Source organism: Podarcis gaigeae (genome assembly GCF_964106915.1).
Source record: "Podarcis gaigeae genome assembly, chromosome: 10".
NCBI lineage: Eukaryota > Metazoa > Chordata > Lepidosauria > Squamata > Lacertidae > Podarcis > Podarcis gaigeae.
The window spans coordinates 17,058,088-17,084,667 of record NC_139686.1 but is presented as its reverse complement, the minus strand read 5'-3'; the positions used below and the strand labels follow the sequence as shown (position 1 = coordinate 17,084,667).

The window sequence follows — 26,580 nt, the reverse complement described above, 5'->3', positions numbered from 1 at the left end:
CCCAACAATGGAGGAACAGGCCACCCCACTAAAGCCCTCGATCCCTGGGACTTCGGTGCAGAAAAAGCGACAGCCAGCCCGGCAGAGACCCCTCCCCACTATTCCGCCAGCCCCGATCCTCAACCCTGGAGCTGGAATCCAGCCGCGGGGAAACGATCTGCCCCCCTCCTTCCCTCTGGCCGGTGCATTGCAGCCTCCCGTACTTGCTCATGACCGGTGCCCGCTTGCTGGGGGAAGAAGAAGTTCGCGCAGCGCGCGTTAAGCCACAGAGCGAGCCCGGCTGCACCGTCGCCCGGTTCCCTGGGGCTTCTGGTCTCCGGCCGGCTGCGCTCCGCGTTACACGCGCTCCAGGCTCTCTCCTCGCCGGGCAGGCGAGGGCAGGAACAGCGACAGGCTCGCACACACCTTGGCAGCCGTTGCCCGCTGCTGCTGCTGGACACGAGGGACGCGGACGGGGCCAGCTCGTCCTCCCCGCTTCTTAAAGAAGCACGCGCGCCGCTCCGCTCCGAGGTTTATGGAGCGGGAATTAGCCAACGGCGGCCAATGGGGACAGGGAGCGGCGTCCCGGAGTTGGTCGCGTCCGCTCGCACACCCCTCCGCCGGGAGAGACGGTGGTGCGGTCCGAATTGTGATACAAAAAGCAAAGGCGGCGGTTGGCCGCCGCGCGGAGACGCGAAGCAAAGCGGCCAATGGGAAGCCGCTCAAGGGACTGCAGCAGGGCCAAGGCGCAATGCATTTAAAGCGGCAGAGGCTAACGGCGGAGGGCGGTTCAGGTGTCTGGAGGAGTCCCAAGGAAAGGAGGAGAGGAGAGAAAAGGGGGGAGAGGGAGAAAGAAAGAGAGAGAAAGCAGCACACGCCCTGTTCACGTCACAGCCTCTTACGTGGGAAGAGAGCAACCTTGACCTCCAGCTATCCAATAATTTGCAATGCCATTTCAATACAGTACAGCAACACCAGCCAAAAAAGCACAAGAGGGAGTAGGAGAGGCGGCGGCTGTAGGAAGCGGGCTCGGGATTATTGTGCCGGCAACGGCTCTGCTTGCGAGAGCCGTTGGGCGCTTTGTATCTGGAACGGCTAAAAGTTTAAGGAAGGATTTTCGAATATACGCAGTGCCCTTGAACCACTGCGCTTCGGGGGGGGGCGTTAGAAATTAGGGTCAAAACATATATATACACAGAGAGAGAGAGAGAGAGAGAGAGAGAAAGAGAGAATGTTGTAGCACTTCGAAAGCTAAATGTTTCCAGTGTGCAATGCTATACCGGTCTTTTCAGAAGCAAAGCCCTGAGTTCCCTGGGTTTGAGTTCCATCAAGTTTTAGTGTGAATGGGATTGCAGCTTTATTCTACCATAAGCTTGCGTGCACTAGAAGCCTCTTAATCAGATACTGTACATGAAGCGTTATTCGCCAAAGCCTACGTTACAATAACTCTGACAGTCTTTCATGTGCCGTAAGACTCCTGTTGACTGCTGCTACAGACTAACACGGCTTTGAAAGAGTTCTCAATACAGTATACAAAACAGCTGAAGTCTCGCTCTCGCTTACACCCCCCCCCCCCGTTTACGCATTAGTTCCTCTTGCACACATTCAAAAGCAAATCCCAAAGAAGTTTACTCCTCAAGAAGCATAGGACTGCTGCCTTACTGTGGTAACTTGCAAGCAGCTCGTTTCCACAGAGGTGTTACAGGAAAAACAAACCTAGAAGTCAGCTTTCTTTCTCCAAGGGACTATGGGAAATGTAGTTTTGCAGGGGTTGATCATTCTGTGTTAGATGCCTCCCCCGAAAAAAAAAAATCTGAAGAGTTCCATGCGAAAAGCCCAGATATGGTACACTAGTTAACAGGGTTGGCAAACCCATGAGGTAAGGTGAGGTGACAGTCTCAGGCAGCTGCCAATATGTGTGCTTGACACAGCTAAAGCATTAAAATAGTAGTGTTATGAGAGGAACTGAACTGATTAGGACTACTGTACTAGAGATTTTTCCAAAGTACAGTAACGTGCCTTGATAGTTGGGAACTGCTCTACATCCTGTGGTATGCAATGCCACATTTGGAAGGTTGGTTGGTTAGTTAGTTATACTTCCTCCCAAAATACCCAGGGCAGCAAACAACAAGTGACAAAACAATTAAAGCATTCTTAGAAACAATTGCAATACAGTACAGATGTAGACCAGGAAAGATCTCAACTTAAAAGGCTTGTTCCAGAAACAGAGATGGCATCTTGTCTAACATTCAAGGTGAAGCAATTCTCAAGAGTAGGTGCCACAAGGCCCGATTCCTACATTGTGTAGAATGGACCTCTTTTTAAGTTCCAGGCATCCTAGTATTCCAGGCTATATAGGGCTTTATACACCAGAACTTAGCCTGGTACCTAACTGGCATGCTCTCTAGCTAGTCAGGGTAGACAGAGAAACAGAAGAGAAAGGGGAGCTGCAATTAGCTGAAGTGGCGGTACATCTTTCAGAGCTACAGCTGTGACTCCTTTGGAATCCAATGCTGGTAATATTTGTAATCAAAAATAAACCTGTACCTTAAAGTTATTTTTTTTAAATGCACCATTTAATGTTTCTTAGCCCTTCAGAAAACTGAAAGTCTGCTGGACTAAAGGAACAGTAAATTGAACATTTCAGGTGGGGGAATAAAGAGGAAAATCTAGAGCACAGCATTGGAGGGCTTTTAGTACCAATTAAAACTTTATCTCTTTAGCCAGTTTTTTAATTGTGTGGATTCTTAGCATGCTAGGAAACGGACTTTTGAATTAAGCAAGAGGAGTACTTGTGCCCACTGCTTTTAATGTGTTTACTGGACTTGTTGTATTGTTAGCTTGATTTTGTATTTCATGCATCCTGTATTAGGATCACTTGCTTGATGAGGGGTGGTTTAAAAATGAAATCAAGAAATAAAATTTAAAATCTTGTTTTCCCAGAGTGGGAATTAAAACAGGTGTCTTATTTCTCTCTCACACCTTCTATGGCAAGTCTATATATTCTAGAACAGCCACATGGAAGCCATGGCAAGGAGGGGACCCTGCATGTGGCCATATCTCCCCTTGTTGTGTCACAGCCATTGTAAGTAGAGTGTCTTGCCATATGAGTTGTTTACATTGCATGGGCAATCTAATGACACCAACAGAAGTTCCTATTGGTCATAGGGGTACAGATATTTTCCACACAGTCATGGCAAGCCATTCTGCATATTACAGTCTTAACACAAAGCAATCACCCAGAGGATGCCACCAGCAGCCTTTAAGCACAATTGTGATTTCTAGACCAGTGCTTCAATTCTTTCTCAGAGTGGTACTAAATTAGCTTAACTCCTACTATACTCCAGTTTAAGTCGTTTGTGACTAGACTGCTGCATAATTGTGTAATTAATCCCAGGATTAAGGGGGTTAGCCTTCAAGTTCTTGACCCCCTGCTGTGAAATGCCAGATTGTTTAAAAGACTAGCACTGGAGAAAAAAGATGGAAATCACATATGGGGGCGGCGGGGGGAGACCAAATAAAAAATTAATAATGCTTTCAAAAGCAGATGCTCGCATTACTGAATGAGAGATGCAAGCTTTGTACTGCCACAGCTATGGAAGCAGGGCTTTGTTCCAACATGCCCACCCTCCTCCCCAGCCTATCAGCAATCATAATAAAGTGCTAATAATGGCCAAAGCAATTCCCACTAGAGGAATAAGAAACCACAGCAAATGTCAGCCTGAAGCTGACAATTAAAGTCTAGAGGAACCTTACACTTCAGTCAAGCTCTTTGAAGAGGACTTTATTCTCTGGTTTTAATCCTACAGCAGGATTATTCACATCAACATTTTGCTTGAATTTCCATAGATACTGTGACGTTGCATTGTAGTACAAGGGAGGCCCTGACCAAAACTACAATAAAATATGGTGCACATTTCCACCCTGCATTCCCTTCTCACAGAACAAAATCTAATATCTTTAACCCAATCTATCAGTGAAGCCCATGTACTGTTGCATCTCAGTAAGAATGGTCTAAGGCTGTTTTCTCAAATAGTGAGCCAGGACCCACTGGTGAGGCTTGTGCCACTTTCAGATGGACATCAGTGCCACAGCCTGCCCAAGGCCTCCTCACTAGAGATGCGAAAGCCTGGGGGGAAATGTCCCAGCCCCATTTTTCGAGGGCTTCACATATACACCTCACTTGCCTGTCCCAAGCCCTGCCATATCTTTTTGGTTGGACCAATGCCCTTACCAGCAACTCCTTGGTTGCTGAACAAAAGTGGGCAGGGGTTTGGAAGAAGGGAGGAAGGTCTCATGGGAAAGTGCCAGAGAAAGTATTGAAGGAAATATAATTAATTAACAACAAAGGAAAAGTCAGCAACTCACTTTAAGCCTCTGATTGTTTCTTTGGAGCTCTGCTCCTACCTGTCAACACCTGACATCATGTCTGACATTGGGGAGAGTGTGGCTTCCCCCAAATAGCTTTGCAAGCCAAGTGACAATGCCTAGTGGGCCAAGTCTGGCCTGTGAGTCAGCGGTTCCCCACCTTTCTCTACAATAAGTGCCTGTACTTAGCATGAGTCACAGAGCTTTGGAACTCTTTGTCACAAGGAAAACCCTACAGCAAAGAATTTTGTAACTTCCAAAGGAAGGCAAGTTAATTAGTAGACTATGATCTTAATTAACTGCCAGATGATTGTGAAAAACTGCCATTGTTTTGTGACTCGCTTTGGCACCATACCACTATTTTGGTGGGTTTCAGTAATTTTTAACCAGCTCAAATGGGAACCCTTGGTCTAAAGCTCAGTGTGAGGTACTGGTTACAGTATTGGACTAGGCCTATGGAAATCCAACTCCAAATCCCCAGTTCAACCATAAAGCACATTGGTTTACCTTGGGCCCACCACTATCCCAGCCTAACCTAACTCACAGGGTTCATCTAGTCCAACCCCTGCCATGCAGGAATCTCAACACGCAGTCTCCCTTCCAATTTGCTGCACCACTGTATGTCAGGGACAGTGCTGAGGAGGACTACACTGAGGAAGAATGGTGAGAGCCACTCCCTCCTCCTGATCCTGATCCTAAATCTTCCCAGGAGCAGGAGGACAGTATAGATTTGGAGCAGTGGTTTGCAGAGGGGCATAGTTCAGAAGGCAGAAGCTGGGAAATACCGGATGGGGAACAGCTAGCAGAAGAAACACTAGAAGAGAGTGAGTTAACAGATTCACAGTCTCTGGGTAGTATCCACCACCACCCCTTCCCCAAAGTCTCGAAGAGCTCAGAAAGTGTCAGAACAGAAAGTGCAGAGGGTACAAACTCAGATTACAAAACATAGGAGTGACATGAATTAAAAGGAATAGAGGGGGTGACCTTAATTGGGAGCACCCCCATTCTGGTTAGATGCTTTCTTTTGTCCTTCGCTGTGTTTATTAAAGAAACTAACTGGTAAGAATTCCCTTTCGTTTGATCTGCTCATTTATGGCCACAGGGGAGGAAGCCAATTCCCTGAAGCCTGACACTGTATGCCCTTTGAGCACTTTGTGGGAAGACAGGATAAAAAGTATCAAGAAAATAATAATATAAAAATTGTAGAGAGGTCATTTTGAGAATGTGACGGAGGATTAGGTTTCCCACCAGCACTATTCTTCAGAGTACACTGCAACCCAACCCATGTTGCCAAACAACTACTAGACCCTTCCTGTATACTGGGCCCACTGATGTTCCTTAAGAGGTAAGGATTTGGCCCAGAGGTATCTAGTTGCTGAGCAGTAAGGGCACTAGAGGAGAGCATTTGTATATGTATGTTATAAATATACAACATAAAGACTGAGATGTGCTGCCATAGTTCTTAATGTTAGAATCCCTACACAACTTATGATTTATTATGGCATGAGCTGCTATGTCCTAACTAGGCTGTTCTTCTGGAATTTGTAAGAACACAAGGAGTGATTAATATAATCCACTGCCTGCTTTTTGCCTTCAAGGTGAACTTGCAATTCCAATGAAGGACAGGACAGGACAGCAACCCACTGCCCTCATTGCTGGCTTCGTATTACTACCACCAAGAAATCTTTTACACAAACTATGTAATTAAAACCAAAGCTGTTAGCAGTTGCATCCACACAACCTATGCCAAGTGCAACAGGACTGACAACATGGTGTCCTCATTCAGCTCCCTTGACTTGTCTCAATGCAGTAAACAACAACATACAGCAAGAGATACACAGAATTGGAAGAACTGTAGCCAAGTTCATCAGTGATGCAAACTTACTATGGGGGGGGGGGCAGGGAGCACTGCTGTCCAATTCTAAACACCCAGCATAATGCATCATTGTGTTAGCAATAACAAGGGATCCTTTGATGGCAAACACTTACACAGTTATTTGGGAAAGCCCTCTCTTGTCATCTGCTATCATAAACTTCCTTTTGAAGCTGGTCACATTTGACACGGCAGCTCTTCTTAATTCTGCAGCGCAAGTGTCAACATTTGTAAAAAAAACAATGTAAAAAATTAAATTAAAACCTGAGTTAGCAGCATCGTCAGCTTCTGAAGCCCAAGAAAATATTGACATTAGTTACTATATGGTACTTTACTGGAATCATAGGAAGGTTAATCCGTAGCACCAAAGGAGAAAACAAAAATCTGGAGTTGCACCTTTGATGATGGAATGTTGTATGCCACATTTCTGGAGGGAGTGTGGAATTTCAGCAAAAACGGTAAATCCCAGTTATTTCCAGGTATCAACTTAAATATTAAGAATTTCCATGTTTGTAATTAAAAGGAAGCAAGGCCAAGTATAACATCCCTGGACCCAGAAATAAAGGCAAACAGGAATTAGGAAAAACACAGTTTTAAGATTCCACAGAACCTCCACATAGGAGTTTTAAGCCACCGCCTCTAGCAGCCATATGTGATCTTGTTAAGGCATGTCTCTGTACACTATAGGTTGCTGACAACTGTCCAATATAAGGGAATATCAATTAATTAAAAAACTCTATAAGGGCACCTTTATATTTTTAAAACAGTAAGGGAAAGAAGCAGCTATCACCAAGGCATTATAATTCTTTCTGAGGAACAACCAGCTGCAGCTGACTAACTGTAGGCCATGGGTAGGCAAACTAAGGCCCGGGGGCCAAATCCGGCCAAATCACCTTCTAAATCTGGCCTGCGGACGGTCCGGGAATCAGCATGTTTTTACATGAGTAGAATGTGTCCTTTTATTTAAAATGCATCTCTGGGTTATTTGTGGGGCATAGGAATTTGTTCATTCCCCCCCAAAAAAAATATTGTCCAGCCCCCCACAAGGTCTGAGGGACAGTAGACCAGCCCCCTGCTGAAAAAGTTTGCTGACCCCTGCTGCCGGCCAAATGAAGGAGGCCTATGAAGGTTGCCCTTGGTTACGGACAAGGAGAAGGTTGTAGAGGTGAATTATTGGGGCCTTGTACTTAACACCTATTGAAACATCTCTATAGACTGGACCACACCAAAGTAAACAGAAAAGAACATTAAGAATAAAACCTACATTCTAAGCTGTTTCCCCATTGCTACTACACTTCAAAAGATGAATTTTTTAAAAGCCAGAAAAGGGAGAGAAATATACAGCACACTATACCAAAACACTAAATTCCTATTATAATTTAACATTTTATTTTCTTGTTTTCTTGTGTTAATTGCCAGCATCAACCTTTCTGTTCCCTACCCACCCATTATCTCAAGCCATCACATTGCCATAACAGATCACTAGTACCCTTTTTTCTCACTGTGGATGTCAGGCTTGTTGCACACTTACTTGTCTTGTGGACTGGAGGGTCACTTCTCTGAGCAAAGGCACCCACACAGCAATGTATAATCTTAAAAACCAATACGGTTCAAAGCAATACAATAAACTAAAACACTCAGGTTTGCAGGGAAACAAAAATGATTGGGAGGGAGATGGAGAAAATTCTTAGTTACCAAGTTCTTATATGTATTATTTCTAGGAGGGAGAGGCAAAACAAACCTTTGTCACAGCCCCCCAGGTCCCAGGACATGAAGCCTGTAACCAAGCATAAGTATATGCTATTAAAATAACTGCATGCTTTTCATTGTTTACTCTTCCTTCCCCTTCCTTTGTTTCTTCTTTGTCAAATTTTGGATTTTAAGTTCAAGGCAGGGAGCTCTCTTGACTAATGGCTCTCTTTCTCTAAAATAATTACATAATTTTGAACCGAAGAATTTTGTACTCTCCACTCCCAAAATGTGTGTGTGTGTGTGTGTGTGCGCGCGCGCGCGCGCAAATAATGGGATTTAGACTTTTTAGTTAGGTTTAGGTACAGGCACAGCAGACTGCACCAATCACTACCTGATGGATTGTACAACATTAGATGATCCTGGAAAGATATTTTAAACATTTTGTCTCCCTGGAATAAGACTTCTGTAACTGGCAGACACATAGCTTTTTTCTGGGTTTGTTTTTTTTTTTAAGTGAGTGAGGCCTTAAAATAGCTTTCTGTGATAAATCTTTCTTTGTTACAAATACAGTGACTCATCATACCCTAATTCATGTTCAATAACAGGAAAATACTGAATGATTAAATTGTAGGATGCATGCCCCAGACTACAATAAGGAATTCCCCCTGACTAAGATTACCTTTGTAGAGAAAAAGGAAGAGGAGAAGTTGGCACAAAGCACGACAACTGTACACATTTGATACGTCAACAGAACTGGTTTTAATTTTATTTTCAGCATCAAATATCTCCAATTTCTGCAGCAAGAATGCTTCAGTTCTAAATTCAGTTTAGCATTCAAGACCATTTTATTCACTAGGTCAACATTTTCTTAGCGTTAATAGTTTTGAATTTCTTATGTGTGGAAAAATTAAATCTCAGTTCTGTGTTAGATTTCAACTCAACACAAAAGAGTTTCAATTTGACCCATCACCCTTTCCTTCAAATAGCCACTCTCCCTTTCCCCACCCACTCCAACCTATTACACATAACACTTCTCTCTTACAGCCCACCATGATGGAAAGAGAACTCCTTAGCATAACTGTTAAAGTCCTGTGTAGAATACTTCTTTTGTGCAACCCGGCAGTTTTGATCCAACTAGCAGAACAATACTTGGTGTGTTATAGCCAGGAAAGATTATTCCCAATTTGACTGTCTAACGAATGCGACAGGGGGAGATGATTGCAAACTTGCTCCCTTTCTGCATTAAAGATTTGCATGAATGCTGCCCATTTTGAAAGAGCACAAGGCTAACTTCTAGCAAGCAATAAAAAATATATGGTCAGATGAGTTGGGTTGCCACCAGAAAGACAGAAAGAGAACGTACTATATACAGGAGCTGCACTAAAGGATATAAAGCATACAGAAGCCAGAGAAACAAACAACAGAAGAACACATCCTTTATCACAGACCATCGGTCCAAAAACAAAATTAAAATTTAACTACCTAAAGCTCCAGGTTTTGGAGGGTCGAATACAAGACCCCCTCCACAGCCCCCTCTTTCCTCAGTGTGCGTGTCCACTGCCTCATTGCAGCAGGTCCACTAGCCCCTACTGCTGTGTAGGGCCACAGCAAAACATACCAACCCTTGAATCAACCTCGAGTTAAAGATACAAAACCTAGATAGCTAAATTATACAATGACGAGCCAAAATATGTTATCAGTAGCAAGCAAGACAATCACAGAATAATACCACTACCCCTTCAGAAATACAAGCAGGGAAAGCAAACATTGTTTTTTTGTTTACCTTTTTTAAGCGAAGAGAAATCTACCTTTGAAACAAATCCTTTGGGGTGAAACAGATGCTGATTTGCAATAAATACTCTTCTCATATATTTTTCTTTTTACCACTTGGATTCAAATTCTTATTCTCATTACCTGTAGGAAACGGAAAAGTCTAAAACTACTAACATAAAAATTACAACCCCTGATACTTTAGTTATCAAAACTAGCACACTCAAACTTCCTAAGGGGAGGGGAACTCCTTCCTTTGCCCTTTTAATTGATCCATACAAGCTGCTAATCTCTAATGGGGGTGGGGACTCACCAAGGGGTTAGGAAGACTGCACCCCTTTTAAGAAGGAGCCAATAAACAGGATCCCTGTAGAAGCTGAATAAGATTGCTTTATTGCAGAAAAGGGTTTCTGGTTCTGGAAATTAGAAGTCACAAACTGTAAGTACTTCCAAATTTCATGGAGGAGAATAAGCACACTCAATCATGTAACACACCTAATGTGCACCGACCACCAATACACATTGCTGAATATGGTTGTACATTATATTAATTGTAGCCTGCAATAACTTGGATGGCACTGGCTTCTTCTGAAGAAGGACATGTTAGTAAACTGAACACAACAGTTTCCTTCTGTTTAGAATGGAAGAATGTTTAACAGAATGCTCAGTCCCACAGTGTACTTGCTTGTACTTATTATAGAAGCTGTGTGACTCAAAACATATTCAGCAATAACAAATAGCCTTGTGCTTGTTGCATAAATATATGCTGTATCGTAAAAACCAATACATTCAGCATAAGCTTTTGTGAACTACAGTCCCCTTCATCAGATGCATGCAGTGTTATCTGCAGCTGGCAGATACAAAATTAGAAGAAGAAGAAGAAGAAGAAGAAGAAGAAGAAGAAGAAGAAGAAGAGGAGGAGGAGGAGTTTGGATTTGATATCCCGCCTTTCACTCCCCTTCAGGAGTCTCAAAGCGGCTAACATTCTCCTTTCCCTTCCTCCCCCACAACAAACACTCTGTGAGGTGAGTTGGGCTGAGAGACTTCAAAGAAGTGTGACTGGCCCAAGGTCACCCAGCAGCTGCATGTGGAGGAGCGGAGACGCGAACCTGGTTTCCCAGATTACAAGATTACCGCTCTTAACCACTACACCACACTGGCTCTCCAGTGTACAGTCATGTTTTTTTCTTTTTCTGCATTTCAATTAATGCTGCTGCAAATGGTCACTTTAATTAACATAGCATTCTGATGAAGGGGATTCTAGTCCACAAGAGCTTATGCTACAATAACAGCGTAACCCTTGTCATGCCCATTTGGCAGTAGGCCCCATTGAGTTCAATGGTGCTTAAGTAAATGTGTATAGGATTGATACAGTGTTAGTCTTGGAACACAAGTTCTGATCGCTGCTGAAGTTCTCTGGATGGCCTTGTGCCAGCCTAAGCTATCTAGCAGCCATGTGTGATGAGACAATGGCATAGCCCCTTGTGCATTGTGCTAAGCTCCTTGGTTGGAGCAGCAGGAAACAAGAGTCGATGAATAAAACAAACAGGGCTGGGGAATGATGCAGGAAGAGACTTGGATTCAATAAGAACTGGCTTGCAATAATATCTGTTGCCTGGATTTGCTGAACTGTCTAAAAAGAGACTGGGGAAAGATCAGTTTTGTATGTATGTTTGTTTAAATACTGAGCGGGCAGGACTCCCCAAAAACAGAAAGCAGAGAATAATTCTGGAGCAATTTCCATGGGGATGGGCAAGATGAACAAATAATTCATGTCCATTTCTGATGTCTATTATTCTTCCACATTAGGCCCTCAGCCGTGCCAACACACACACAGACACGTCTTTATGCTGCTTGCACATTGAGGGGGCGGCTTTGGCTCTTGGTGCTTAGGGAATTTCATCTCGTGACTCCCATTAGCATTGACAGGAGTTATGTGTATACATTTCCCTTTTGTCCATGGACTGGGTTGAGCTAGCCAACCCCCTTCTTCCCTTGCTGATCTGAGGTCTCATCTGTGCCAAACACTGAGGTTTTCAGCTGTCATGGGATCAAACATGGTCCATCCATGAGTTGAGAATCTCTGTTTCGTTATATGATTTAAAAAAAAAAGTTTTATTTTGCTGCATATTTGGGATGCAGCTCTAAACACACATACCAGGCAGAAAGAACCATTTCGTACAATGCAGGTTATTTTTAAGCAAACTCGTTTAGGATTTCACTGCATATTTTGCAAACCACCCTGGAACCAAATTTGGTGAAGGGCATCTATTAACAATCTCTTTGAGGGAGGAAACCACGCAAAGAAAATGAAATATTTCAGTGTTTATATGTTTATGTATATATGGGTGCATATATAACGGTACTCATTCACTCACAGTCAACCCTTGGCTCTGTCTTCTCTTTGTATCTCCTCGCCTTCTACAATTAAGATTCTAAGTTCATTGGAAAAAGGTCCTGTCTTTTTTGCTATGCTACTCTGGAGTTATATGGGTGTGGGGGAGGGGGGAGAATATCGTTTGGAGGATTGCCACCTGACCACAAAACAGCCACCTGACTTGCTCTTGTGCCTTGATTTGTAGCAGGTAAATATTTCCAAGGCACAAAAATTAGAATGATCACCTGCCAGCAATTGTACCTGAAGCAAGGGACTACAGCTTGCTGGCAGAACACCTGTTTTGCATGCATTCAATCCCTGGCATCTCCAGTTTAAAGGGATCAGATAGCAGGTGATGGGAATAAATCTGCCTTACGCTGGAGAGCTGCTGCCAGACGCTGTCACGACACTATTTGGGCTGGAATATTTCCCACGTTACTTTGAAGGCCCTGGCTGTGTTTTACTATTCGCACACCTTTCCCCTTAAAAAGTGCACAAATGTAATGTCAAAAAGCTCACCTGCATGTCAGACTGCTTCCAAAGAAGACATGCGAGGCATAAAACATGTAAAACTCCTCTTGTCTTTCAGAATTCACATTATGATACACAATGAGCTTTGCTCCAAGTTTCAAAGCCACTGCAGGCAGGAAATAGACATATCCTGCTTTGGATCGCAGTGTTTTCCCTTTACTTCCCAGTGGGTTGGGCAACATCCTTCATGCACAGCTGTTAGGGACAAGAAGGCCCTCCAGATGGTGGCAGGGCAACACCACCCTGCCTAATCAAGTGATAACAGCTGGGCCAGGCCATTGGTCCATCTAGCAAGTCCAGTATCGTATTTCTCACAGTGGACAGCTAGATGCTTCCAGGGAACCCAAATGAATGTCATGAAAGCAACAAGCCCTTCTCAACAACTAGTATCCAGTGGCATCTTATCTCTGGATGTATTTAGCTCTTGCATCGAACAGCCACTGACAGACCTATCCTCCAGCAATGTGTCAAACTTCTTTTTAAAGCCATCTCATCAGCCAGAGGACATCACCGCATCCTTGGTAGAGAATTCAGTACATAAGCTATCCATTTAGTGAAGATGACCCAGGGGTGTTGAAAAGGAACAAAAGGTGGTGGCACAACTGCTTAAGCACAGAAGGGAGAGCACCCCAGGCCCAGCCATGGTACAAAGGTTGGTCTACCCTCCTGTACCTCTCTCCCATTTTGTACTGAACTCTGGTAGTACAATTCTTAGCAGGTGTGCTATCCCTTTAGAGCTTGTGCATGCTACAAGTCCATGCCTCTCTCTGTGCATGTGTGTGTATATGCACATGAGAAGAACTGAGCGTGCTGCTCCTAGGAACAGTTGGCATGGATCCATGCTGGCATCTCTGGGTCTGTAAGGCACAAGTCACTTGAGGCTCACTGTAACATTATCATGCTGGTATGAAGCAAATGCACCCCTTTGTGCTTCAGTCTCTTTGATATCAAAGGACACCAAGGAAATAAAATGCATACAGTTGAGGCTGGATGTGTGGACACCAGTACACTTTGGACTCTAGTATACCCACTGCTGCAAACCCCCTAGGGCTGGGGTCTGCTCTCATTAGGGCTCCAGAAGCGAACTTTCCTTGGAATGGAGAGCTGTGGTCTTTAGTCTCACAGCATACAGAAAACTAAGCCCAGCACTGCAATAATTTGCATGTTTACTCTGTGTCCAATAGGACTTACTCCTAATAAGTTTGTTTTGCATCACGGCCTTAACCTAAACACATTTACTATACAGTACGGTGGTACCTCAGGTTACATACGCCTCAGGTTACAGAATCCGCTAACCCAGAAATAGTGCTTCAGGTTAAGAACTTTGCTTCAGGATGAGAACAGAAATCGTGCTCCGGCGGCGCAGTGGCAGCAGGAGGCCCCATTAGCTAAAGTGGTGCTTCAGGTTAAGAACAGTTTCAGGTTAAGAACGGAACTCTGGTACGAATTAAGTACTTAACCCAAGGCATCACTGTACAGTAAACCCTGTTAACAATGGAACCTGTTTCTGAATAAGCATGCACAGGACTGCATTTCCCCATAACCACATTTGTGTATACATAATATTTCCCCTGTTATAGCTTCCTTTGTCTCTCTCTGTCCCCTGTTTACTTGAAATTTAGATTGCAAAGTTCTTGGGGCAGGGACCTGTCTCAGTTTAAATTAGTATTTAAGGCACCATGCATGTGTGTATGTGTGTGTGTGTATGCACACACATAATACTAGTGAATGTCCCTGCAAGACCTCTTCCCTTTTTAATGTTTTCTCATCCACTGCTGAAATGTGGATTGTATGCAAGCTCCAAAAATCATACATTTACTTATGAAACTCTGCAAACCACAATGCACAGTAAGTGTCAATTATCATTATCAAACTAACTCCAGCGTAGACCTCTAGCTTCCGTTTACAACACTGACTGTATGCCCTGACCCACCCCTTACAGTGTATTCACATAATCCCTCCAACAAAAGGCGTTATGCCCAATTATTTTCCCCCCCAAGACAATTAAACATTTTCAGCTTCAAAATACATGTGATATGGTCAATACTCACAGAACAGTGATGAAATCTATTTCTTTTTCTCAGAGGTTAAAATCCTTTTCAGTAAGCAGAGCACTCACAATTGTTAACAACCTCTGACTTGGTGAATCTCCAGAACCATAAATTCCCCTGTTGCCTGCTTTTGTCCTCAGGCTCCAGCACTGCAAAGGTTCCTTTTGTGAAAACCTACAGGTACCATTTCCTTCCTTCACTTCTATTTGTGGGTGTGAAGCATGCTGAAAATCGAGGTGAAACGGTATTTTTGATGTGCATCTCCTTTGGTAAGCTTCTCCCAGAGCATCTCACCATAGCATCTTGTGGAGATGGTGCGATGATGCAGCAGGCTGCCATTCCGTCACTGTTGTCATGACAACCAAGATGTGGTCCCCTGTGGTAGAATAACGCAGATGCAAAGGTAGGACAGAAATTATGTGCTGAGCATCCTTTTGGAAGGCACCAGAGACCTTTGTATTGACATACATCCTTTTTTTTTTAATGAATCCCCAGAAATTACTTTTCCCCTCTCATACCAGATACCAGGTGTCCTATTTTCGAGGCTCTGGAGCACCCACTATCATTTGATATGCAGAAAACCAAGCAGAACCCTGAGCGAATTCTCCATTTTCTTTGTGAGAATGTTGCAGGTATCTGAGAACATAAATCTAAATATTTCTGGGCGAGAGGAGATCCCCATCAGAGCAGAGGAACTACTGTATTATTAACACATTAATAATATAAGGCAGCAATCCTATGCACAGTTACTTGGCTATTAGCCACAGAAATAAGTGAGGCTTAATTCTCTGTTCTGTTCTGAGTACAGGAAATGGCCAATTGATGCATGTCCAAAAGACATGTGATTGTGCATGCATGCACGGTGCCGGAATCCAAAATGACTCCAAAATGTCACTCAGTGTGTCACAGAAAGGGAAGATTGGGGGCATCTCTGATTGATCCCCCTTCATGTTCTCAGCACAAGTTGCTAAAGACACTCTTTTCCTGTCACCTCACACCATCACCTTGGCAACCTCTGTCTGCCCAGGCCCAAGGATTCCTCTTAGATGGGCCATCAACACCTTTCGTCTCATTAAGGGCTTGGCTTATCCCCAGCTAGCTATGTGAACAAGCCTGAGATTGTGATCCTAAACCAGGGGTAGGCAACCTAAGGTCCACGGGCCACAAGCAGCCCCTGGGGGTCATTTAACCGGCCCATGAGCCACCCCCAAACTGAGCTGCCTCGGTGAGTCCCCGCGAGCTGCGCTAAACCGACATAGTGTGGCAACTCGCTTCTGTGGTGCCGGAAATAGCGTCTGTGCATGCTCAGACGCTGGAAATTATGTCTGCGCAGACACAGACCCCAGAAATTGTGTTGACGCAGACGCCAGAAATCACAGACGTGCATGTTCATGCGCCTTTGCAATCCAGCCCATGGAGGGATCTCCACTGAAGTGAACTGGCCCAGGCGAGGTAAACCTTGCTGATCCCTGTCCTAAACTGAAAGCAACACCACTTGGCTTAGTTTTTTAATTAACCAAACTTTGCTTACTTCATAAATGTATGAGTTTGCTCAGATTCTGAATGTAGATTATGGCGAGCCAAACTCATACATTTATGAAGTAAGCAAAGTTTAATTAACCAAACTTTGCTTACTTCATAAATGTATGAGTTTGCTCAGATTCTGAATGTAGAGATTATGGCGAGCCAAACTCATAACATCATTAAAAAAAAACCCACAGGTGTTTGGAAGTACACATGATCACATACATGTACACTAATTGGAGAGCCAAGGGACGCAGGTGGCGCTGTGGGTTAAAGCCTCAGCGCCTAGGACTTGCCGATCGAAAGGTCAGCGGTTCGAATCCCTGCGGCGGGGTGCGCTCCCGCTGCTCGGTCCCAGCGCCTGCCAACCTAGCAGTTCGAAAGCACCTCCGGGTGCAAGTAGATAAATAGGGACCGCTTTCTAGTGGGAAGGTAAACGGCGTTTCCGTGTGTGGCTCTGGCTCGCCAGAGCAGCGATGTCACGCTGGCCACGTGACCCGGAATGTCTCCGGACAGCGCTGGCCCCTGGCCTCTTGAGTGAGATGGGTGCACAACCCCAGAGTCTGTCAAGACTGGCCCGTACGGGCAGGGGTACCTTTACCTTTTACCTTTACCTTTAATTGGAGAGCCAAGGTTGCTTGTGGCTCTGTTTGTGGTGCATGCAGTGGCAAGCATGGGGTTGTTGCTCTGCAATGGTCCCTAGAACCACTTTGGGCCTCCAGAAATGCTCAGGGTTCTCAGCAGGTGGCTGGTGCCTGTGGCTCCCTCCCACATGAACCACCACTCTGTGGATGTTTTCTTGGCAGCGACAGCTCCTTAGCAGTCCCAAGGACCTTGCGGAGGTGGCTAATGGGATCAAGAGGCCCCGTCTGCCCCGTCACTCACAAAGGAGGACATAAAAGTGACAGCCGCTAATGGCCGGCAACATTCTCATCAACTGCCTCATCAGCACGATTTCCCAAGCAAAAGGTTGTGGTGGCTGAAGGAGCAGAAGCATCACTGAAGCGGCTGGCTCTTTGCCAGCAGCAGAGAGAAAATGTGTGTGCATATATAGATGTCTTTGCAGCCACAGAGCAGAAAAGCAGGGGTGCTTCCAAATATATACATTTTTTTCTTGCTTCCTCAAGTCTTCTGCTGCTTCCTCAGCTTCTGCCCACGTGGAGAAAACGAAATGCTGGGGACTTAATCTGAATCAGGGTAAAGGCTCAGCACAGCTCAATTTGTAAAGCTCATAGCTCAGTGGAAGAGAGAGCCAGAGGTATAGTGGCCCATTACTATTTCTGCAGCAAGGACCCTGTCTTCAGTGTCCTAGAGTTGCCCAATCAGCAGGAAAGGGGAGCTTTTTAGCCACTGAGAAGTCTTCTCACTCTTTGTGCTGATTGGAGCTAATCAGAGTCAACAGAGGTGAGGATTGGCTCCTAGGGTCACTCTGAAGAAGGTGCGTGGGAAGATCACCAAGCTGTCCCCCCCCCCCCGTATGCTCCGAAGCTACACATTTAGGTAAAGGGACCCCTGGCCATTAGGTCCAGTCGTGACCGACTCTGGGGTTGCAGCGCTCATCTCACTTTACTGGCCGAGGGAGCCGGCGTACAGCTTCTGGGGTCATGTGGCCAGCATGACTAAGCCGCTTCTGGTGAACCAGAGCCGCTCACGGAAATGCTGTTTACCTTCCCACCGGAGCGGTACCTATTTATCTACTTGCACTTTGACGTGCTTTCGAACTGCTAGGTTGGCAGGAGCAGGGACCGAGCAACAGGAGCTCACCCCGTCGTGGGGATTCAAACCGCCGACCTTCTGATCGGCAAGCCCTAGGCTCTGTGGTTTAACCCACAGCGCCACATTTAGGAGCACATAAAACACAAGGTGCTTCAGTTTCAAGCACTCCCATTATTCTAGGCACATTTTGCAGCAGGGAATTTCATTAGCATGAGCAGTTTCTGAACTCTGGGCACAGTACTGCGCCTAAGATTTCAGATTAAAACTGCAAAGTGGAAGGAAAGAAGGACCTTTTTCTGCCCCCTCCTTCTAGCTACTCTCTGAAAACTGTACAGTAGTGATTTGGGTGGGTGGGTGACTGCCAATCCTCATGCAGCCAAAACTGCACCACCCATACAAAAGAGAGAAGTATCAGCAAACACAGGGGAATCCCATGCTTTATAGAAGTTGTTCAGGTTGGGAAAGGGAAGGCTGCCAGGGAAGGTTGCAGACACCTCAAGTATCTTTCTTAAACCTTTGCAAATGCTCACAAAAGTTTGACCCTTTGGGGGGTTGAGCATCAGGGTGCTTGCAAATCCCTACTTTCACAGTAGCTTCCACTCCTGAGTCGGTCTGCATAATTTCTCAGGCTGCCCTTGCCTGGGGCCCACCTTAAATGAGTCAGTAAGCCTGGAAAGGCAAGATGATGCTCCCGAACTATTAATGTTGGAACTAGCCTGGCCATAAAAACATCAAGATGTGTGACCGTTTGCTCCGCTGGGAGGATGGGTGAGTGCAGTAAACAGTTGGGCCAGAGATGCTTTGGATTTGTACAGAGAGACTGCACAGGCAAGCTCTGCTTTGGGTTAACACTGATTTGTACTGCTAAATAATAGGAGACAATCTCTTCTCTCCAATGTGTCTCTCTAGTGTCATACAGCTGTACAAATATTTTACCACGTGACTCTTGAAGCACAACATTGAGAGCCTCTGAGCTGTGCCAAGAGAGAAAATGCCCTGAAACAAAAGGCAGAAGCCTGGATCAGACCCAGCTGCCAAGAGCCTCCATCCCCAACAGAGTTTGGCCAGGGCTGAGTGCTCTGAGTAACTTTTCCTTGCTCTTGCTGCAAGAACTGTCTGCAGTGAGGGAGGGAATGAGTTCTCACCCTCTCTAGCAAGGAGAGATGTGGCAGGCAAGGCAATAGGCTGGACAACCAGCTCTTTGTTATGCTGCTGTGTTATCCAGGAATGTTGGCACTATCTGTACCGCCATCTGCATGTATTGGTACTGCTTAAAAGCTCTTTTTTTCCTGGAAGGCAATTTGAAGGGCCAGTTCTAAAGGGATGCTGAATCAGCACCAAGCTCGGGAGCCTCAAATTTCCCCGAAATATGGAAAAAGCACTGTTGCCAAGTTCATCTGGTCTGGCTAATTAGAATGATAAATGTAGTATCAGCCAAGCTATCACACATGAAAATAGGCACTCTCTGGAACACTTTGAACATTTCTGTTATCGCATCAGAAACACTCAGGGATAAAGTAAATATTGCAAGTTGTCCTCCAGTGTAACATTCTCCTGGTGCATTATGAAAGCTGAAAAAGGCAACTTCTGGAAACGTCAGTTGTGGACTATCTGTTGGTGCTTGCTTATTAAACTCTTTCCCGGTTAGAAGTGTTCTGCTAAAAAAAGACGGCTTTACTGTCTTCTCTGTCATAGTGACCAATCAGATACCTGTGGGAAACCCATAAGCAGGGCATGGGTGCAATGAACCTCTCTAACTTGTGAGAGTTTAATTAAAACATAAATAAAAACCAGGAGAATGTCACACGTCTGCATGACATACATACATAGTTTGGCTGTCTGCCTGGAAATGCTTCTCTGCCTGCTCGTATATACTGTATTGGGCTTTGCAATTGCCCAATCTACACTGATTTAAGAGCAAACAAGACAATTGTCTTTTTGGGTAAAGATTCACTAGAAAATTATAATGGCCTTATAATAAATGATGTGAGTAGTTTGTGGTGAATCTCACCAGCTGCAGTGTCTCAAATTACAAGCTGTGTACTGACACAATATGGTAAGCTGCATTCCTGCGCACATTTACCTGTGCAAATAAGGCTTGGTGGACACGTGGGGCTTCTCAATGGTTTGCATGGTTAGCGCTCATGTGTGCATCATATTTACATATGCTGTAAACAAGAATAGTAATCCATGCCCTTGTCTAATATTTTACTTCCCGAGATTTGATTGCTGGGGATGGAGCCTGCAGACAGACAACTTTAGCAATTCACCCTGAGTTGAAACAAAAAGCTTCCCAACTGGCAAAATAAGGGCTGTAATTTATCAGGGGTTTGTACCAGAAAATCGGGTCAGAGTACATTTAATACTACTCAAAAGTTTGCCAAGTGTTCTGCAAGTCTCATTATTATTTATCAAGCACCAGAACTACTTGATGTGCAAACGATAAATAGGATGGGCTAAATTGACCTGCTCACAGCCATAAAGACTCAGGGAAAGAAATGGAATTTAACAGGGCAATCATAGACATCAGAAGTAAGCCCCATTTAGTTCAGTGGGAGTTACTCCCAGGTAAATGTGTATAGGATCACAGCCTCAGATATTAATGCTCAGAATTTTATTTTTACTAAACAACTGGACGGGATCCTAGAACTACCTCAATGGATGAAGTTTTCAAGGCCTGCTCTTCCATTGGCATTGCAAAGTATCTTTTAAAACTGCTTGAAAGCTGCAAAATGAAAAGGTCTCTTGCCCAATACTAATTAAGAGTATTTCCCTCCTGCTGCCAGGCTCAGGTTCCAGTTTTACTGCAGGTATCTGTTTTCAGAATCTGCACTTTGGTGACCAACAACAGGTGGAGACCGTCTGTGCCTCAGCATAATGACAAAAAGCAGGGGGAGCTGAACTCTCTCAGCACAAAGTAATCCTGACAGCTATTCTGGTTGCAAAATAAAGCCTAAGCAGGGCATTTATTACCGATATTGGGTATCTTTCAAGGCCTGTAGAAACCAGTTTTATTTTTTCCCCTTTTCACATACTATAGGATTTTTTTCCTTTGCACTTAAGCTTTTGCATAGGTTTTTTTCCTTAGTGGTGTAGTTTCTATCTCTTTGCCAGATCTGAAAGGTCTTCCTTTTCTTGTTGATCATGCATTGAATCTCACTGTCATTCTCATCAAATCAGTCCTGGTGTTTCTTGGTTTGGTATCCAATAGTTTGTTCACAGGCTGCAACAATGGTTGTTTTTAGCTTTGTCCAGTGTTCCTCAATGTTATCAGGGAACTCTGAAAGCAGATGGTCCTTAGGAGTCGTTTGGAAGCAATCCTGCTTAATAGGATCTCCAGCATTGCTTGAGCTCCATGAGCACAGCTTTCTTCTGATTGAAGCACAGAGTATTTGAGGACCAGGACATTCTCAGGGAAACAAAAATGCTTCTATTACCAACTTTATTGTACACTTGTGAAACATGGACCACTTATAAACACCATCTCCAACTCCTTGAAAGATTCCCTCAAATATGTCTCCAAAATTTTTTACATATCACTTGGGAAGACAGACAAACAAATGTCAGTGTACTGGAAGAAGCAAAGATCACCAGTGTCAAAGCAATGATTCTTCAACATCAACTTCGTTGGACTGGTCATGTTCAGGTGCTTGATTATCGTCTTCCAAAGCAACTACTCTATTCCCAATTTAAGAATGGAAAGCGAAATACCAGTGGATAAACAAAAGCAGTTTAAAGATGCTCTCAATGCAAATAATAAAAAAGTGGTATAAACAGGCATCCCCAACCTGTGGCCCTCCAGATGTTTGGGGACTACAACTCCCATGATCCCTAGCTAACAGGACCAGTGGTCAGGGATGATGGGAATTGTAGTCCAAAAACATCTGGAGGGCCGAAAGTTGGAGATGCCTGGGTATAAAGCACTGACAACTGGGAAACAATGGCCTTCGAGTGCTCCAATTAGAGAACAGCCTTTACCAAAGGTGTCATGGGCTTTGAAGAAGCACAAACGCAGGGCAAAAAGGAGAAACGAGCTAAGAGGAAGGCATGTTTGGAAAACCCTCACCGTGATCAACTCCCACCTGGAAACCTATGTCCCCACTGTGGAAGGACGTGTGGATCCAGAATTGGCCTCCACAGTCACTTACAGACTCACTGTTAAGACTGTGTTCATGGAAGACAATCTTACTCAGCTATGAGTGATCGCCAGAGAAGAAAGAATGCTCACACACATTCTCTGGGAGATGCATATGAAATGGAAGTCCTTTTTCCTGAGAGGAAATCCTTAGGAACAGCTGGCAACAGAAAGAGCTATCTGTAGGGTTGGTGGGAAGGGGTACAGGGAAGTGTGTAAGTTCACATTTGTTACACAGATTCAAATCTGGCAAGTAAGTGCTTTGTTGCAGTTTCCTGAAGCTGTTTAAATAAGATTACTTACAACATTTGCTCCAGCCATGAAGCTCATTGGGTGACCTTGGGCCAGTCATTGCCTCTCAGCCTAAGCTACCTCATAGGGTTGTTGTGAGGAGGAAATAGAGAGGAGAAGCATTGTACACCACCTTGAGCTCTTTGGAAGATAAAAGTGGTATATAGATGCCTAAAATAAAATAAAATAAAATCATCTCTAATAGGTTTAACAAAGAGCAAAGGAGACAGTATCTTCCTTGCTGAGCTCCCGCACGGATCACGTTCGCAACCCGAGGTATGACTGTACTAAGAATGAAAAAAGAAACCAGGGTTGACCAGAGAGCTGTGATCCCTTAATGGAATTTTGCCTTACAGAAGAAACTCCATAAGAATATGGTGCTGAAAACGATATTCCTCTTGCCCCTTCTAGCCCTGTCAGAACATCCTTTAAGGGTTAAATATGCAAAAATGAGAGGTGCAATTCAAGTTGTAGTAATCCTTTCTGGGAGAGTCTGAAAGGGCCCTGGCGGGAGTTTCTCTGGAGGCACAGAAGCAGTGAATGGCAGTTCCAGACAGGATAAAACCTCTTAAAGCTGCTTTCTTCCTTGTCTGGCCCACTGCCGCTAACCCAAGATTAGTTCTGAGTTGACGAGTCAAATGGAAAAAAAATGAGCCAGAGCTGTCATTTTTTCACTCTCCCAGAGGGGGGAGTTACCATGACACATGGGACACGATTCCTAATATTGTTATAATGTACCATACAAAAAAGTGTCAATACTGTAGTCTAAAAGATCACAAGAGAAGGTTTGTTCTAATTAGCCCTGCCCCCAAGTTCCCCAGTAATGCTATAGGCTTGTTTACACACACACACACAAACACAAACACAAACACAAACACACACACACACAGAGAGAGAGAGAGAGAGAGAGAGAGAGAGAGAGAGTCGAATCCCCACTCAGCCAAGAAGCTCAGTGGGGGACCTTGGGCTAGTCACCATCTCTTAGCCTAACCTACCTCACAGGGTTGTTGTGGGGGTGAAATGGGGATGAGGAGAACCATTGTACACCACCTTGAGATCCTTGGAAGATAAAGGCAGTATAAGAATAAATGTGATAAATAAGAATAATGAAATGTGCAAGTGTTTGCGTGAAAGAGTGTACATTTATTGATTTGTGGTATGCACAGGTACATAGACTGTACACTCGTTGAATATAACATGTGAAAAACTATGAGTGTTTAGCTCAGTTATTTGTGTACACAAGTACACTGTACACTCATGGGCTGTCATGTGTGAACATCACCATCATCTCCCTTTTAAGGCTCAAATCCTGTAAGGCACAATTTAGTTAACTCTATCATGGTGATGGACGCTGGCATTTAGCTCATTGGGCCACACAATACAAGCAGGCCTCATTTAAGGGTTGAACAATGATGGCTACAACAGTCTTCTCTCCTCATCCACTTAAAAGCACCACGTACAGTCCATGTTCACACAAACAGTGTACTAGAACTGAAAAGGGGCTCCTTCCATGCCATGAAGGTTGGTCTGCTAGGGCAAATGGGGCACTGCCACACCAACTTTATTCTGCCCCCACCTGCCTCCTTAGTTACAACCACTTATTTACAACCACCAGCTGGAGGTACTGCCTGTTAGCTTCCTCCTCCTTCGTTTCAGCCTTGTCCTTGTGCAACTCAGCATGGAGAAGGAGGAGGACAAAGCCAGAATTAGTCGTCTTTGCCGAACGTTAGCTTAGGCTCCACCTAGTGTTGGTTTCCCTGACTTCCACTCCATCAGTCCAGACAGTACTGGACCCAGGGCTAAGCATGAAATCCATACAGGGACCGTTGAAGTCATACAGACACAGAAGAATTCTGCTAGTGAATCATTTCCTCCAACATGCCTCTGTGGCCTCCAAATCACATGGGTCTTTTTTCATGGCACCCACATTTCAACAGCCTTTCAATGATATGCCTTATGGGGTTTCCTGATAAAAGGAACTAGTGCGTGCAATGTTAGGTGTCACTTGACTGTCAAGAGTGAGGCAGACATTGAGCATGAGCCCCATACGGAAGCCAACACCTCCAGACTACTCAGAGTACTGTTTGAGAACTTCAGAACCATGGGCAACACTTCTCTGCCAAATGACATGTTAACCTTCCTCCCCAATTCCATTTAAGCTGAAAAAAGAACTGTAGGCATTTTCGCTGCATTTGGAACATAGGAAGCTGCCTTGTAGGCGAATCAAGGAAAAAGCATACCAAGAACTCAGGCCAATGTAAGTTTCAGTGGTCCCTACTCACAACTCAATAATCAATAGAACCAAAAACTAATCCATTCAAAAGTATGTATTATAATAAAGATTACAAACTCAAATAGAGATTACAAACTCAAAGACATATGTATAAAACTGTAATTCGTTACAAAGATTTTCTCCTTTTCACTCAACAATAATGTTGATCCTTATGATTTATCAGCTTGCAGATGGAGACTCAGTTTCAATCATTATGACTGTTGTATAATTCATGATAATTTAGAATTTAAATGTATTTTCATGTAGTATTTGATACTTCCAGCTGATGAAGGTGAATACATTGAAACAGGGCCCTGTCTTGGTTTCCAATCCATAACTGACTTCTGCTCAGTGATTGAAACTGAGTCTCCATCTGCAAGCTCCATTACAGTTTTATACATATGTCTTTGAGTTTGAGTTTGTAATCTCTGTTAGAGTTTGTAATCTCTATTTGAGTTTGTAATCTTTATTATAATACATACTTTTGAATGGATTAGTTTTTGTTTCTATTGATTATTGAATGTGAGTAGGGACCACTCCCACTATTGAAACTTACATTGGCTTGAGTTCTTGGTGTGCTTTTTCCTTGTAGGCGAATCAGGCAGTTTGTTCCGCCTACCTCAGAGTTGCCCACTCTTATTGGCAGCTGCTCTCCAGGGTTGCAGGCAGGGGTCTCAACTTGCCCGACCAGGAGATGCCAGGGATGGAACCTAGGGGCTTCTGTATGCAAGGTAAACACTCTTACCACCTTCACCCTTCCTCTAAGCTTTGACCAGCGAGCTGCAGCTGTTGCCAGCTCTTACACTGGACTATTGCAATCACAGATATTGCTACTAAGCGCATCCCGAGAATCGCAGGCTTAATTTTTATTAAAAAGAGCCCAGAAACTTTTTAGCCCTTAAGACTGCAAATATAACCTTGAAACTGTTTGGATAATAGTTGATGAGATTTCAGGAGTCAGGGAGGGGCAGAGGATTGAGCAGGATTTCCAGGAGACAAGGAAGGGAGGGGTATTCAGTCAGGGCTGTATTTGGCACTTCCAGTACTCAGCAGAAGCAATCTGAATTATGCAAAATAAGCACTGTTATGCAAACATGCTTTAGTTGCATTATTTAGCCAAGGCTCAGAATTTTGGCTTCTTTTCAGAGGGTAGGATATTTTGCACATAATTCCATTCCTTTTAATGCAGAGTATACAGAGGTATGCAGGAACCCTCTGTCCTTGAAGCTCAGGTTTCACTTACAGTTGAAAGGTAGGAGAAGAAGGTCAGGGTCAGATTTCTTGTCGCTGCCCTTCCCACCCCCACTGAAAAGTAAGCAACTGTGTGCAGAGACAGTTAACTAATTAGAAATCTAATCCCAGTTGCAGCTGTATCCAATTTTGCTCTAACACCTTTTGAGCAAGAAGACCCTGCTGGTAAGGAGAAAGAAAGTGTGGTTTTTACATGCCAAAGCATGCAGTCAAGTCTACTCTAAAGTAAGACCCGTTGAGTTCAAGGCATTTTATTTCCAGGTAAATGAATACAGGATTGCTGCCTTAAAAGAAAAAGCCACGTGGATTTTGTTTTACCTTCCAGTAAGTAAGCATGAAGGCTAGAAACTTGTTTTGGTGGATTTTTAAAAATTAAAATTAAGGCTGATTTTCAAGATGTACTTTGTAGACCTCTATGCCTGCAAGAGCCTTTATGCAAAATGTGACTTATAAAAATGTGACTTTATGCAAAATGTGACTTATAAAAATGTATAAACTACTTCCAAATATCTTTTGGGCCCACAGGTGGAACACTACAAATTTTCAATCTGCCTTTAAGGCTGAAATCCTAAATTACCTTTCTTGAATCCCAGCAGGACTTGCTTCTAGATAGCTATGTTTATTAGAACTGGGATATAGGGATGAAAAAATTACTAACACAAGCAATACACAGCAGACGCATTCAGTAAATTACAGAATTCCACCCAGATATTCCCCAGCTGAAAACTTGAGTGACAGTGCCGTTGACCA

General features: G+C 44.1%; 2 protein-coding genes across 44 annotated transcripts in view; one reads left to right on the top strand and one right to left on the bottom strand.

Moving 5' to 3' along the window:
* MICAL3 (microtubule associated monooxygenase, calponin and LIM domain containing 3) overlaps nt 1-708 on the bottom strand; it is a 182,881-nt gene extending 182,173 nt beyond the window's left edge. For 22 of the 43 annotated variants that reach the window (XM_083699728.1, XM_083699761.1, XM_083699770.1 and 19 more), the window contains exon 1: nt 204-603. The gene's annotated coding sequence lies outside the window, so the exon portion shown is untranslated. Of the gene's footprint in view, nt 1-203 lie in introns of all 43 variants that reach the window. The other 21 variants (XM_083699745.1, XM_083699773.1, XM_083699752.1 and 18 more) reach the window with 7 other exon arrangements.
* LOC310826186 (tigger transposable element-derived protein 1-like) overlaps nt 1-26,580 on the top strand; it is a 1,677,490-nt gene that overhangs the window by 1,060,334 nt on the left and 590,576 nt on the right. The window lies entirely within an intron of this gene.